At 47.1% G+C, this 16,429-nt stretch overlaps 1 protein-coding gene across 1 annotated transcript in view; it reads right to left on the reverse strand.

Annotated features, from left to right (window-relative positions):
* Window positions 1–16,429, reverse strand: part of STK32B (serine/threonine kinase 32B) — a 384,696-nt gene that overhangs the window by 74,424 nt on the left and 293,843 nt on the right. The window lies entirely within an intron of this gene.

The raw sequence follows: 16,429 nt of genomic DNA on the forward strand, positions 1-16,429 counted from the left end.
AAAGAAGTGAATGGAGCATGCATTTCTAAAATCTGTGATTTTAATATGGAGCTTCGGAAAGCACATGCATGTTCATCATGAGTAAATCAGGGTTGAACGTGTCAATTTAGTTTCTTGAAAGATCACACCCAGCAATCAACCAGTTTTTGCAGTTTGTGAGCTTAGGAGGGTTTCTACATTTTTAAAGGATTATAAAAAGCAAAACAAGACACACGTGTAGCACACAAAGCAAAAATGAAAAGAAATGTATAACACACACTGATGTGGCCCTCAAAATCTGAAACAGTTATTATCTGGTCCTTTTAGAAGGTTGCTGATCCCGTTTAGGGTTTCCCTAGTGGCTCAGATGGTAGAAAATCTGCCTGTAATGCGAGAGACCCAGGTTTGATCCCTGGGTCAAGAAGATCCCCTGGAGAAGGGAATGGCAACCCACTCCAGTATTCCTGCCTGGAGAATTTCATGGACAGATGAGCCTAGCAGGCTATAATCCATGGGATTGCAGAGTCCGACACAACTGAGCGACTAACACTTTCACTTTTAGGGTAACACAGTGGGCCATGTGCAGCAAAATCTGAGCTAGGCAGTTTCTGAAAAGTTCAGCTCTCCTCATCCTTAAAGCAAAGGGCTCCCAACTCCAAGCTATGCTTTTTAAAGGCAGGGGCTTTGCTTTCTTCACGTTTTGCACTTCCAGCATGGTTCTTGTAACCAGCAGACACTGTCAGAGAAAAACCAGGACAGTAGTTAAAGCACTGAAGATAGATTTTTATCCAACAGCAATCACCAAAGGGGAAAGGGATCTCAGCATAGAACTGGGCTTCATTCCAAACACAATGTGGACAAGTGGGAAATTGAAGCTGAGGAGGTAGGGGTTGGTGGATGGAAAGTCACTAACTTTTCACCAGTATTCTTGCTGAGGGCAGGGCAGGGCATCAAACGACTTGGGGGATGAGCAAACTGATCAGAGCATGATGAGTTTGGGAGGATGGTGGATTATGGCTAAACCGACTTAGTGAAGGTAACAGTGAAAGTCGCTCAGTCGCGTCTGACTCTTTGTGACCCCATGGACTATATGGTCCATGAAATTCTCCAGGCCAGAATACTGGAGTGGGTAGCTGTTCCCTTCTCCAGGGGATCTTCCCAGTCTGGGGAACGAATTCTGGTCTCCCACATTGCAGGCGGATTCTTTACCAGCTGAGCCACCAGGAAAGCCCAAGAATACTGGAGTGGGTAGCCTATGCCTTCTCCAGCAGATCTTCCTGACCCAGGAATCGACCTGCGGTCTCCTGCATTGCAAGCAGATTCTTTACCATCTCAGCTATCATGGAAGCCCCTAAACTGACTTAGTAGGTTTTTACTAAGCCTGTACAATGCAGCAATCAACATGGAAGTCCAAAAGATGAAGCCCGGTTTCAAAAGAACTCAGAAGAGCCTGAGCAGAGATTTAGAGAAAAGAGAATCTTTATCAACACACAGGAAACAGGGAAGAATGTGAGAGACACACAGCCTTGGAGAAACTGAGTTGACACTTTCAGCTCTGATTTACACACCATTAGCAAGCACACACTTTCCAAAGTGTTGTATTAAAGCCATAGATTTTAGAAATGCAAGCCCCACTCACCCATTTAGAGTCAAAGTCAAATCCTTTGAGAATAATGATGGCTTTCTTGGAAATAAAAAGTGACTGCTCCAGAGTTTATCAAATAGCAATTCTACCTGAAAACACAACGTGGTTATTTGGAACCATATGAGGCAATGTCTGCAGCTTTGGGGAAAGAACGAAACACTCAATCCATATATTAAATTTTCATTTATTGTGACTTTTCCCACCATGAATATTGATGGGCATTAAACCAATGAACTCCATGCTGCCAAGTTCACCAACATCCCTGGTGAACAGAGATGGGTTGTTAATGGAGCCCCCAGGGGAAGGATGAACTTGAGAACTCACACAATTAAAACAAAAGGTGGAAGATCTGGAGTCAAGTGTTTGTGGCTCAAATCAACAAACACTTGGCCCCTGTCTAGGGCCTACCCCGGGAGTGTTTCTTCAAGAAAAGTGAGAAAAGGGAAAATAGATACTTGTTAAGAATGAAAACAGCAGTGAATGTGAAAGAGCATCCTTTCTTTAAGGTGTCACTGGACTAGGGTGACCTTGTCTGGGGATCTCAGAAGACGTGGACCAGAAGCCTGGACCCGAACAGCTGCAAGGTCCTCGACCCGAGCTGCTGCCTCCCCTGATGCTGAGCGTACCCTGTCTTGGGTTTTCTGACCACCTCTCTCCAGTCCTTCCTTCTTCATCCTTCATCTCCTCCGTCAATCCCTTCCTTTTCCTTCTGGGGACATTCCTCAAGTGCTTCCTCCTGGCAGATCTGGGCAGAGAGCTTGACCTGCAGAGGCTCCAGACATAGTCCCTCCCCTCCAGAAGCTCAGACTGAGTGGGAAGGGGAGGGGAGACACGCAGGCGGGAGGCTCAGAAGCCACAGTACAGACTGGCCACGGAGCCCAGGGAAGAGGGAACAGCTGGCTGGGGATTGCATGGATCAGTGGGGACCAGGATGGCAGAACCAAGAAAAGATGGGGCAGTGGTGGCAGGCCTAAGGAGAGGCGACTGGTATAGGTGGGTGAATGGCATCCCCCCAGAATTCAGAATACTTAGGACCTCAGAATGTGATGCTATTTTGAGTCATGGCCTTTGCTCCTCCAAGGAATTAGTTAAGGATCTCAAGATGAAATAACCTTGAGTTTGATGCTGTCTGTTGTCTTAGAAAGGAGAGAGGGATTTTGTCACAGACACAATGGGGAGAAGAGGTCATGTCTAGACAGAGGCAGAGTCTAGAGTGATGCGGCCACAAGCCAAGGAGAACCAGCAGCTCCCAGAAGCTGGAAGAGGAAGGCAAAGATTCTCTCCCAGAGCCTCTGGGGAAGGGTGGCCCCACGGGCGCCTGAATTTCAGCCTTCTGGCCAGAACTGTGAGGTCACAGATTTACATGTTTTGAAGCCACCGATTTTGTGAGAATTTACTGCAACAGCCAGAGGAAGCTACATGCCTAATGGAGCAGAAGGAGAGCCTATGGAGGAGGTGGGTAAATGTGAAGCTCCAACCAGAGTCCCTCAGTGACCATGGTGTGACCTTGGAGAGGACCGCGATCCATTAGAGCCCATCAGAAGGTCCCTGTTTGTGGTCTCTTACATCCTGAGGACCAAACAAGGGTAGAGGTATGAGTGACTTGGCTTTCTAGGTGGCGCTAGTGGCAAAGAACCCGCTTGCCAATTCAGAGGACATAAGGGACACAGGGTCCTTCAATCTCTGGGTCAGGAAGACCCCCTGGAGAAGGAAATGGCAGCCCACTCCAGTGTTCCTGCCTGGAGAATCCCCATGGACAGAGGAGCCTGGTGGGCTACAGCCCATGGGGTTGCAGAGTCGAACATGACTGAAGGGACTTAGCACGCACGAGTGACTTGGTAGACTAGACCCCACGGCTCCAAGGAAAGAGGGTGTTCTGTCTGGGCGAGTCCTACTCAGGAGCAACCTGCCTGAGTCCCCACACCCGCACCTCTTGCTGTTGGGGTGAACCCCCAGTACCTCGGCTTCCCTTGTGGTGTGGACAAACCGTCCGACACAAGCTCTACATCCGCTCTCAGCACACAGGAGAGTCAGAGATCCTCAGGCATCCCCTCCATGGTCCCTGGGGCCACGACAGTGGACAATACAGAGCCAGTCAAATGGAGCTCGCTTCTAGGAGAGGACAGGAGTGAAAAATGGACACGACCCCAGGTTGGGACAAGTACTCTGAGAAGAACAAATCAGGGTCTAGAAAGGAGACCTGCTTTAAGTAGGCAGCCATGGAAGGGCTTTCAGAAGATGTAGCATCAGGTTGACATCTGAATGGCAAGAAAGAGAAAGTCTGATATGACCCAGGAGCAAGCTCTCATTTTGCCAATGAAGGCAAAAAAGGCTGAGAGGGTGAATGGTTTAAACCTGTGACATTCATCCAGCTGAGGGGACAAGACAAGGTGGCATGGTCATCCTGATGATTGCAGGCTATCAGACTCATCCTGGGACTGAATACAGGAGCCTCCCTTGCCGGCCATTCTGTGGGAGCAGCTACATGCCAGGGACCTGCAGGCACTTCTAGAAACTGGGTGTCAGCAAGGAAACAGGGACTTCACTCCTGTAGCTACCAGGGACAGAATTCTGTCAACAACCAGGAGACCTTGGGACAGATCCAGAAAGATCCAGAAAGGAAGGTAGCCCCGTGGGCTCCAGGATCGAAAGCTTGTGACACCCTGAGCAGAAGGGGCAGCTAAGCTGTGCACCAACTCCTGACCCCTGGGAAACTGAGGAAATAAATGTGAAAAGCCTCCCCTCTAGTAGAAACTTGTTCTGCCATGATAAAAGACTGCTACGAGAGCTATATGACCTTGGGCAGCATACTCTAAGCCTCGCTCGCCTAATCTGGAAACTGGGAATGATGGTTCCTATCTGACAGTGGCTGGGGGGTGTATGCACAGAGATGCTATCATGGGAGGCTTAGTGGGGCTCCCGGTGCATAAGCAGTGCTGAAATAAACAACAATGAAGGTTCTATCATTGTTCTTTAAAGGGAGCTTCTTAAGCTTTTACAAAGTGAATTAGGTATCTTTCATAGGAAACTCACCAGGCAGACTTGCAAAGCCTTACAGAGCAGCCGGGAGCCTGAGTCATTCAGGATTTAATATGAATAGCATTTATGGGCATAGCATCTTATCGGAACCTCTAGGTTAGCGGGTTCCAGGGCCATTTCCTCCGGTTCTACTTTTCACATTGATTGTATCTCAGCTCAAGCACGTCATCCAGCTGAAAATCAGCCGTTGTGTTCGGAAAGGGCATCAGAAGCACTGCGTGGATGGGCAAGTTTGCAACGATGTTTTCTGAGGACAGACCCATAATTTCAGAGCTGGGCAAAATGATGCTTTGATGGAAAATGTGCTTGCAAAGGCTATAAAACCCGGTTTTGCTTTTGAATTATCCCCCAGCCCTCCAATAAAACAAACCATAAAATGTCAGCCGGGCTATTTAAAAAAAAAAAAATACAGCACAGAAATGGCTCTGATTCAGACTGCAAAAAAGGGCCATGGGGACATATCTCCACATGTCCCTTTGCTGGGGGTCTCTGAGTGTCTGCAATCTTATGCAGCAATAAAGACAAATGAAAACCTGCTAGAAAAGGAGCCATGTCTGTGAAATGAACATCTGTGGATATTTTACCCCTAGGGAAAGCACGTGCTGTTGACATCATGGAGGAGGAAAGGGAGACGGACAGGAGAGGCCATGTTTCTATTCCAAATCTGCTGGTCCTGAGGTCTTGGCACAACGCCCAGGGTAGAGTCTCAGTTTCCCCATCTATAAACTGGATAATAACATGTACTCCAGGTAGTTGTGGTGAGGATTTGTTAGCGTCAGTTGTTTTCATTCTGCTCACTGTTAAATCACCCCCAAGAGCGTCCCAGGTAACTCAGTGGTGGAGGATCCGCCTGCAATGCAGGAGACGTGGGTTTGATCCCTGAGTCTGGAAGCTCCCCTGGAGAAGGAAATGGCAACCCACTCCAGTATTCTTGCCTGGAGAATCCCATGGACAGAGAAGCATGGTGGGCTACAGTCCATGGGGTCTCAAAAGAATCGGACATGACTTAGCGACTAAACAGCAACAAAGTACCTAAATCTACATCCTAACTGTTACAGGAATGTTATCATGTTCTGAAACACAGATTTGATGGTGTCAGTCATCTGATCCAGAAAGTTCTCTATTTCTTCACTGCTCTCCAAGGGGTCACATGTAGAGCATTATAGGCAGGACTGGGGACCGGATGAAAGATGGCCAGTTGTGAGCACAGACAAGACCTCTATTTGATTAGGGAGCCAACTTCAGGTTGTTAGACTTAGGAAGCAATTCTTGGCGTCTTCCACCAGGCTGGCTGAGTACTAGATGTTTCTGTTCAATGTGAGTGAGGATTTATGAGAGCAATCAGCCCAGTGCCAGGCCCACAGGGTACAGGCTTGTGGTTAATAACATAGGGCTGGGCTATCAGATTGGGCACCAGGGAATAGGCTGGAGGCAGTGACAAAGCTGGGGTTAAAATGCTGGGATTCACCATGGCTATGGACCTCGGTGGCCAGCTGGCATCCATTCAGCAGCAAGACGATGGGGGACAGGGACAGATGAGCTTGGTTCTCGCATTTGGGGGAAGGGCATGGACTGTCCTTCCACAAACTGGGTACCAAGTCTGCAACCAGGTATCACTGTTACCAGTTAGATTTCACTTCTTTCTCTCATCTCTCCCCTGCTGCCTGTGGAAAGCAGGGGCCATGTACAGACCTCAGCCCCCAACGCAACGCCTTCATGTTAGCGGCAGTCCTGATCCTGTTAAGGTCTGCAGTTCATGGAGAGCTTCCTGTGAGCCAGGCACCCTATGGGCAGGTCATGTGGGTTTCACGAGGGGTGTGGCTTCTCTGGATCAGGTGCTGTGCTGTCACTTTCTCTGTCACCTCCCTCAATTCCGACCCAACTCTGAGAGGCAGGTATCACTCGCTGCTGCTGCTGCTAGGTCACTTCAGTTGTGTCTGACTCTGTGGGACCCCAGAGACAGCAGCCCACGAAGCTCCTCTGTCCCTGGGATTCTCCAGGCAAGAACACTGGAGTGGGTTGCCATTTCCTTCTCCAGTGCATGAAAGTGAAAAGTGAAAGTGAAGTCGCTCAGTCGTGTCTGACTCATAGCGACCCCATGGACTGCAGCCTTCCAGGCTCTTCCATCCATGGGATTTTCCAGGCAAGAGTACTGGAGTGGGGTGCCATTGCCTTCTCTGTATCACTCGCTACTCAATGTATTATGAAGAAAGAAGTATTTACAGAGGGTCAGAGGTCACATGTCAGTAGACAAGACTCATTCTCATCTTGCCTCTAGACCAATCTTCTCTGCCTGGGGGAGAAACTCAATAAGAAAATGAATTCGAGTCTGAGAATCTCAACTAGGTGGTACTAATTCAAGGAGTGGGGTTATAATAAATATCTGATTTGATAAATAAAATTATGTCACTTGGATTTCAGGATATGTTTCTTTATTACAACATCCAAGTACAAGGTTGTATTTCTTTCTTCAGTTCCGTTAGTTCAGTCGCTCAATTGTGTCCGACTCTTTGTGACCCCATGAACTGCAGCACACCAGGCCTCCCTGTCCATCACCAACTCCCAGAGTTCACCCAAACTCATGTCCATCGAGTGGGTGATGCCATCCAGCCATCTCATCCTCTGTCATCCCCTTGTCCTTCTGCCCTCAATCCCTCCCAGCATCAGAGTCTTTTCCACTGAGTCAACTCTTCGCATGAGGTGGCCAAAGTACTGGAGTTTCAGCTTTACCATCAGTCCTTCCAAAGAACACTCAGGACTGATCTCCTTTAGAATGGACTGGTTGGATCTCCTTGCAGTCCAAGGAACTCTCAAGAGTCTTCTCCAACACCACAGTTCAAAAGCATCAATTCTTCGGTGCTCAGCTTTCTTGACAGTCCAACTCTCACATCCACACATGACCACAAGAAAAACCATAGCCTTGACTAGATGGACCTTAGTCGGCAAAGTAATGTCTCTGCTTTTCAATATGCTATCTAGGTTGGTCATAACTTTCCTTCCGAGGAGTAAGCGTCTTTTAATTTCATGGCTGCAATCACCATCTGCAGTGATTTTGGAGCCCCCCAAAATAAAGTCTGACACTGTTTCCACTGTTTCCCCATCTATTTCCCATGAAGTGATGGGACCAGATGCCATGATCTTCGTTTTCTGAATGTGGAGCTTTAAGCCAAGTTTTTCACTCTCCTTTTTCACTTTCATCAAGAGGCTTTTTAGTTCCTCTTCACTTTCTGCTATAAGGGTGGTGTCATCTGCATATCTGAGGTTATTGATATTTCTCCCGGCAATCTTGATTCCAGCTCGTGCTTCTTCCAGTCCAGCGTTTCTCATGATGTACTCTGCACAGAAGTTAAATAAGCAGGGTGACAATACACAGCCTTGATGTACTCCTTTTCCTACTTGGAACCAGTCTGTTGTTCTATGTCCAGTTCTAACTGTTGCTTCCTGACCTGCATAGAGGTTTCTCAAGAGGCAGGTCAGGTGGTCTGGTATTCCCATCTCTTTCAGAATTTTCCACAGTTTATTGTGATCCACACTGTCAAAGGTTTTGGCATAGTCAAGAAAGCAGAAATAGACGTTTTTCTGGAACTCTCTTGCTTTTTCCATGATTCAGCAGATGTTGGCAATCTGATCTCTGGTTCCTCTGCCTTTTCTAAAATCACCTTGAACATTTGGAAGTTCACGGTTCATGTATTGCTGAAGCCTGGCTTGGAGAATTACTTTACTAGCATGTGAGATGAGTGCAACTGTGAGGTAGTTTGAGCATTCTTTGGCATTGCCTTTCTTTGGGATTGGAGTGAAAACTAACCTTTCCCAGTCCTGTGGCCACTGCTGAGTTTTCCAAATTTGCTGACATATTGAGTGCAGCACTTTCACAGCATTATATTTCAGGATTTGAAATAGCTCAACTGGAATTCCATCACCTCCACTAGCTTTGTAGTGATGCCTTCTAAGGCCCACTTGACTTCACATTCCAGGATGTCTGGCTCTAGGTGAGTGATCACACCATAGTGATTATCTTGGTCGTGAAGATCTTTTTTGTAGAGTTCTTCTGTGTATTCTTGCCACCTTTTCTTAACATCTTCTGCTTCTGTTAGGTCCATACCATTTCTGTCCTTTATCGAGCCCATCTTTGCATGAAATATTCCCTTGGTATCTCTAATTTTCTTGAAGAGATCTCTAGTCTTTCCCATTCTGTTGTTTTCCTCTATTTCTTTGCATTGATCCAAATGGCTTTACTAGTCCATCCTAAAGGAAATCAGTCTTGAATATTTATTGGAAGGACTGATGCTGAAGCTGAAACTCCAGTAATTTGGCCACCTGATGCAAAGAACCAACTCACTGGAAAACACCCTGATGCTGGGAAAGATTGAAGGCAGAGGAGAAGGGGATGACAGAGGATGAGGCAGTTGGATGGCACGATAGACTCAATGGACATGAATGTGAGCAATCTCTGGGAGATGGTGAAGGACAGGGAAGCCTGGGGTGCTGCAGTCTGTGGGGCTGCAAAGAGTCGGACACGATTTGGTGACTGAACAACAACAACAACAAATGGCTTTACAAAGCATCCACCCATCCCTTCCTACATAAACCCCTTTAACGGCCCTCTGGTGCCTGCAGCGCTAGTGGCCAGATTTTAGGCTTCCATATTCTAACGTCATCTCAAAATAAAAAGTGAATGCTGAGATGTAGTTGTCAAATTTTCAACCCATCAACTGAAGGCATCAAAGAAAACCAGCAAGCTCTACCACTATACTTGTACACAAAGAGGAAAAGAGGAGCCTCGAAGTTATGAGGACATAGTTTCAGAATAAGACCCAGTGCTGGAGACATGTTTGCTATTTTAAAAAATTTATTTTATTGAAGTATAGTTGATTTACAATGTTGTGTTAACTGCTGCTGTAATAAATCACTACAAACTTAGTGACTTAAAGCAGATTTTCTTCTTACAGTCCAAAAATGCATCTTCAGGGCTAAAAGCAGGTGTCAACAGGACTGAGTTCCTCTGGGAGGCTCTAGGGAGAACCCGCTTCCTTGACTTTTCCTCTATCTTCTATAGAGGCCTCTGTTCCTTGATTGTGACCCCTCCCTGTCTCGTCTACTGCTGACTCTGACTCCCCCTGTGTGTTTTATAGGACATTTCCAGCCATATTGGACCCACCTAGATAATCCAGGATAATTTTCCCAGCTCATAATCCTTAACATAATCATATGTACAAAGTCTTTTTTTTCTATGTAAGCTATTGTGTTCACAGATTTGGGGGGATTTGGACCTGACATCTTTGCAGGAGGGATGATTCAGCCTACATTGTGTGTGTGCTTAGTCACTCAGTCGTGTCTGACTCTTTGTGACCTCATGAACCGTAGCCCACCAGGCTCCTTTGTCCATGGGATTCTCCAGGCAAGAATATTGGAGTGGGTTGCAATTTACTACTCCAGGGGATCTTCCCGACCCAGGAATCAAACTTGGGTCTCCTGCATTGCAAGTGGATTCTTTACTGTCTGAGCCACAAGGGAAGCCCATTCAGTCTACATCATGTCCCCCGAACTTCAGAGTTGAAGCTCTAATCTCCAGTACCTCAAAATGTGACTATACTTGCAGATACAACCTTTCAAGAGATGATTAAGTTAAAATGAGGTCACTGGGGTGGCCCTAATCTAATCTGACTGGGTCCTTAGAAGAAGAGGCAATGAGGACCCAGACACATACAGAGGTACAACTGTGTGCAGACACAGGAAGAAGGTGGCCATCTGTAAGAAGAGACCAACCCTGCTGACACATTGACCTTGAACTTCCAGCCCCCAGAATCATGAGAAAATAAACTTCTGTTTAAGCTGCTTAGTCTGTGGAACTCTGTATGCAGCCCAAGAAAACTAATATCATCCTTATCTTACTGGACCACAAAACTGAGGCTGAGAGCAGTTAAACCTTTCCTCCAGGTCACAGAGTCCAAGATGGAACCTGGATGTGCCAGTTAGAGATCCAAGACTTGGTTTTAAGGCATGGAAACAATTTTTACAGTGTACGTACACTCTAGCCAGTCAGTTCTTTCTTACATCTGGCCTAAAACTCCATGGAGCAACTCAAATCATTTTCTTCTCTTTTGGGAGAGAAAGTGCATCCAGTCAATCTATGTTTCAGGCTTGTTGTTTTTCCTTTAATCCTGCAAAGAACAGCAGCATGGTTGACTTTGATTAATTCTGTTCAAATGCTGGGCCACTCCATGGGGCCTGGATGTAAACTTGGTTACTAAGGCAATTGTATTTGGCTAATTATTCCCAAGTGTATCTTGTGGAGCATTCAAGGCTCTCAGGATTCACAAACACATTCAGGGATGCGCTGGGTTCAATTAATTCCTTCATGGATGGATAAGCCTAGCAACACACCTCCCTAGACAAGGGGCTTCTTTCCTACACAGGCCAGGAAGGGTCCATGAAGTCCTCACAGAACCACCCAGGTCAGTCTTTTTTTCTTTCTAGTTTCTTTAAGAATATTCGATTGCAAAGGTCTGTCCATGAATCAGTCTGTGAACTCCTCAATGCAGGATTCAGTGCAGAGCATATGGAAAACTATAGAAGTGTATAGAAGGATAGGATGCTGGCCCATGCCCTGCAGTGACCACAGGACCACCTGTGATGATGAATAAAGCTTTGAAGCCCTTTATACATGAACTCTTCTACTGCCTGGGTCTCAGTTTTCCTCATCTGTAAAGTGGGGATGAAATGAAATAATGTATTTAAAGGATCCAGCTTAGTTCCTAGCATACAGTAGATGCTCAAAAAATATGACTGCTTCCTCCACCTCGACTCAGTCCTATCGCACAGGGCATTTGGAGGGAACAGGATGAAGCAGGAAGGGAGACAGAAGAGCTGACCTCAAAAATGATTATGACCATTCTGCACATATGTGCAATCACACAACTCATGAAACTCCTTCAGTATACATACGTGCTATTGTACAGCTCACAAACTCCACACTGTAATTTGTTTAACCCACATGATAGCCCTAGAGAATCAGCATTATTTTCTTTTTATGGACAAGGAAGCTGAAGCCTGGAGAGATGAAGTGACTTCCCCTGGTCAGAGTTAAAGTGGCAGCAGCAGGATTTGACTCCAGCTCTTCTGATGCCCAGTGCTCTTTCCATTTCCTGGGTGGGGCAGGCACCCTGTCCTCATATCTGTGTGTATGCCATATCACGGTCTACCACAAAGAACACACTGGGTAAACAATTGTTTGGATACTTGAGTGGGTGAAGGCCCAGCATTCAGGACTGCCCGTCCTGTGATTCCTCTTCTTCTATTTCTCAAGGTTGGTCCACAGTTTACAGAGCTCCTCTGAGAAAGGCAGCTACTCGGGACATACGCTAGACCAGTCACAGAGTCCCAGGACAGGGAACCTGCCTTCCCACCAGCTCCAGTGGGTTTCTGATGCCTCCTCAGGCTTGAGAGCCTTGCTCTGCTCAGGGACATGATGGATATTTGACTTTTCTGTCCCATCACACCTTCCACCACAGTGGGAGGCTGCATTCAGGAGAGGAATTTTCCAGAATTCTCAGTCTCCAATCCCTGGCTTGTAGTCATCGCTTCATTAAAACACAGGGCCCCAGTAATGGGCTCTGGTTCCTTTGGATTCAGTTAGGAGGACTGTTTTATATCTGCTGAGTCCCGTGGACCCCCTCGGGGGCAGGTCTGTTTGGTTTGATTGGTGTGATGAGGCTTTGTGGGGGGCAGAACCACTTCTCCACTCACAGTGTGGATCTGTGCAGGAAGGAGCCAAGAGGGTTCATTTAGTGGGTTCTAAAGCCACCAGACACGGCAGGCACTGATCAGCTGGCAAAGGAAGGAAGCAAAACAGACTGACACCCACCCAGCCACCGCTGATGGCAGGGCCCAGACTGGAACCACAAATGGAGATTTCCCTTCCCTGATTTTACTAGGAATGTAGGAGTCCTCGTTAAAAAGCGGAGTCTGTGTGGAGCATTACAGAGAATTAATATTTTAAGAGTTGCTATTTTCAGGGCCCAGTCTCCCTGGAAGTATTTCATCCAAGGGAGTGTGCTGCCAAAATGTGTAGGAGTCACCAAGTTCCAGCCTGTCAACACTGAAGGGACCGCAGGTGTATCTGAAACAAACTAGCCCCTGGTCTGGCAAACTTGCTCAGCCTCAGTTTTCCTTATCTGTAAAGTGGGACAAACATCTACCTCTGAGGGTTGTTGTGAGGATTCAGTGCAATGATGTGTACAAAAGAATTAGCTCAGGTTTGGTCCGTGGTGAAGTTTGAGTTAATACATCTAAAAAGTTTTAAATTGCTTAATTTAGAAATAAGAAAATCTTGGTTGGGAGAAGGGGAAATTCTATAGAAAGCGGAAGAACTGAGACCAGGATGGAAAGCTGGAGTCTTCTCGCTACAAGTTGCTGAGCTTTACATTTCTGGGGACAGGTTAAGAGATCAGACCACAGAGAGGGGCTGAGGGGCCCTCTGTCATGTCTCCCTCTCTTCCTTCCACCCGAGGGAAAGGAAGACACAGCCGAGAGGGAAGTTTAACAAGATTTGAACAGGGCATCTGCACGTCCATTTTGCACGTGTTGCGCTCCGTCACTCACTGGCGTCTGACTCTTCGGGATGCTGTGGACTGCAGCCTGCCAGGCTGCTCTGTCCATGGGATTCTCCAGGCAACGATACTGGAGCGGGTTGCCAGGCCCTCTTCCCCACCCAGGAATCGAAGCTGTGCCTCCTGCATCTCCTGTGTTGCAGGCGGGTTCTTTACCTGCTGAGTCATGGAGGAGGCCCCTCATTTTGCAGTGCTGCTGCTAAGTCGCTTCAGTCTTGTCCGACCCTGTGGGACCCCACAGATGGCAGCCCACCAGGCTCCCGCGTCCCTGGGATTCTCCAGGCAAGAACACTGGAGTGGGTTGCCATTTCCCTCTCCAACGCATGAAAGTGAAAAGTGAAAGTGAAGATGCTCAGTCATGTCCAACTCTTCATGACCCCATGGACTGCAGCCTACCAGGCTCCTCCATCCATGGGATTTTCCAGGCAAGAGTACTGGAGTGGGTTGCCATTGCCTTCTCATTTTGCACTGGACCCCTCTAATTATGTGGGTGGGCCTGCTTTTAACTCCAGTCATGTAATTCTTAGGCTTTTCTGCAAGGTGGCTTTGTATCTTCATGCTGTGGTTGAGAACTTGAGGCTCAGAGAAGTCCAGAAGTCTGCTCATGGTACAAAGGTCCCTGGTATCACCATCATCATGACCATGTCAGCATACGTCATCAGCATGTCATCCTTATCACCACCATTATCATCATCAACACTGCTGTCACCATCATCATCACCACCCTCATCACCATCTTTATTGTGATCGTCACCACCCTCATCACCAAGGTGATCCCCACTAGCCTGCCCTCCCCACCCAGCTCTCTGTCCCATCAGCTAGGAAACATCTTGCACGGCAATAACACAATGTGAATGACCACATTTACTGTATGTTTTCTTTTCACTCCTTGTCTATCCTTAGAAATAAAGAAAGAAAGTGCTAAGTCATGCCCTACTCTTGTGACCCCATGGACTGTAGCCCGCCAGGTTCCACTGTCCATGGGATCTTCCAGGCAAGAATCCTGGAGTGGGGAGCCATTTCCTTTTCCAGGGGAACTTCCTGACCCAGGAATTGAACCCAGATCTCCCACTTGCAGGCAGATGCTTTACCATCCTAGCTACGAGGAATGTAATCTCCATGAGAATAAGAACTGGCCTGAGTTTTGTCCACTCTATTTCAAGTAGAGAGGAGTGCCTGGCACATAGTAAACTCCAGAAGTGCTGTGGAAGGAATCCATGATTGCCCAAGATTCCATTGTCAGAAACTGCTTTTACTTTACATTTTTTCACCTTAATTAATCTTCCCAACTACCCCTCAGGAAGGACAATGATTCCCATTTGATGGATGAAGAAGCTAAGTCAGAGTTTAAGTCCCTGTATACACACAGAGAGAGGGAGAGGGGCTTGGAGAGGATGCCTGTAAAGTCATCCTCATCTTAAACATGAAACTTTTCTTTTTATAACATCAATTCACAAAATTGGCTTCCCTGGTAGGCTCAGTTGGTAAAGAATCCACCTGCCATGCGGGAGACCTGGGTTCTATCCCTGGGTTGGGAAGAGTCCCTGGAGAAGGGAAAGGCTACCCACTCCAGTATTCTGGCCTGGAGAATTCCATAGACAGTACAGTTCATTGGGTCACAAAGAGCTGGACACGACTGAGCAACTTTCACTTTCACTTCACTTTCATTCACAAAATTAGGCAGAGCATTAGTATTAATACAATTCCTGTTTATCTCCTAAGCAACCCCCTTTCATTTCATAGCATTATTTCTATACAGAAGTTGGCCTATTGTATTTCTCTTGGTAGTACCGGAGAGGTTTGGGAAGAGGTCGGAAGGACCATGTTACAGCGAGGACCCTGGAAGTGAGGACCTTGGATTAAACATAAGGGGAAGAGACTGGGGTGTGCATGGCAACAGGGCCAGGGTTGCTCTGATGCAGCCCACTCCATTCCATTTTCTTTTTATCTGTTGAGTGAGGAGAAATGAAATAGCTCACAGCCAGCTGCAGGATAGGTCTGGTTAGGGGCAGCTTCACCAGAATAATAAACATATTCAAACCGTCCCCAGGAAAGAAGCAGTGGCTCAGCAGATGCCTCACACATTGAACATGGCCCAGTGATTCGAGTAGCCTCATGTGTATGTGGTTTCATCCCGTCCTGTCTCAGACAATGGTGGCTCTAGCTGTGGTCCAGGCACTAGTGATGCCAGCAGCTCCTGGAGCACGATCCTCGCTGTTATTAGTAATAGAGTCATTTCTACGAAGATTCTCAAGTTTCACCACATGCACAAGGAGAGGAATACCTATGTCCTGCCTCCTTGGAGACCTCAGGTAGCTGCCTTGTGGTGGGGCTGGGATCTAGAGGTTATATTTGCTTGAGGTCCCAAGGATGCATCAGAGGAACCATCAGCCTTTGGCATAGTCTGCTTGTTGTTGTTGTTCAGCTGCTAAGTCATGTCTGACTCTTTGCCACCTCATGAACTGCTGCACGCCAGGCTCCTCTGTCCTCCACCATCTCCCAGAGTTTGCTCAAATTCATGTCCATTGAGTCGGTGATGCTATCCAACTAGCTCATCCTCTGTCATCCCCTTCTCCTCCTGCCCCCATCCTTTCCCAGCATCAGGGTCTTTTCCAATGAGTTGGCTCTTCACATCAGGTGGCCAAAGTATCAGAACTTCAGCATCAGTCCTTCCAATGAATATTCAGGATTGATTTCCTTTAGGACTGACTGTTTGATCTCCTTGCAAGCCATGGGACTCTCAAAAGTTTTCTCCAGCACCACAGTTCCAAAACATCAATTCTTCGGCACTCAGTCTCCTTTATGGTCCTACTCTCACATCTGTATATGACTACTGGAAAAACCACAGCTTTGACTAGACAGACCTTTGTTGGCAAAGTGATGTCTCTGCTTTTCAATACACTCCGTGTCTAGCTTTGTCATAGCTTTTCTTCCAAGGAGCAAGTGTCTTTCAATTTCAGTCTCCTTTGGCTGTTACAACAACATACCACACATGGAGCAAGGAGGTGGGGAGCTTAAAACACAGAAATTTAGGTTCTCATGGTCCTGGAGACTAGAAGTTCAAGATGAAGGTGTGGGCAGGGGTCATTTCCTGCGAGTCATTCCTCCTCGGCTGGTCGATGGCTGTCTTCTTGCTGTGAACTCACACGGTTCTACC

The sequence above is a fragment of the Oryx dammah genome, unplaced genomic scaffold (genome assembly GCF_014754425.2).
Source record: "Oryx dammah isolate SB20612 unplaced genomic scaffold, SCBI_Odam_1.1 HiC_scaffold_3, whole genome shotgun sequence".
NCBI classification, from domain to species: domain Eukaryota; kingdom Metazoa; phylum Chordata; class Mammalia; order Artiodactyla; family Bovidae; genus Oryx; species Oryx dammah.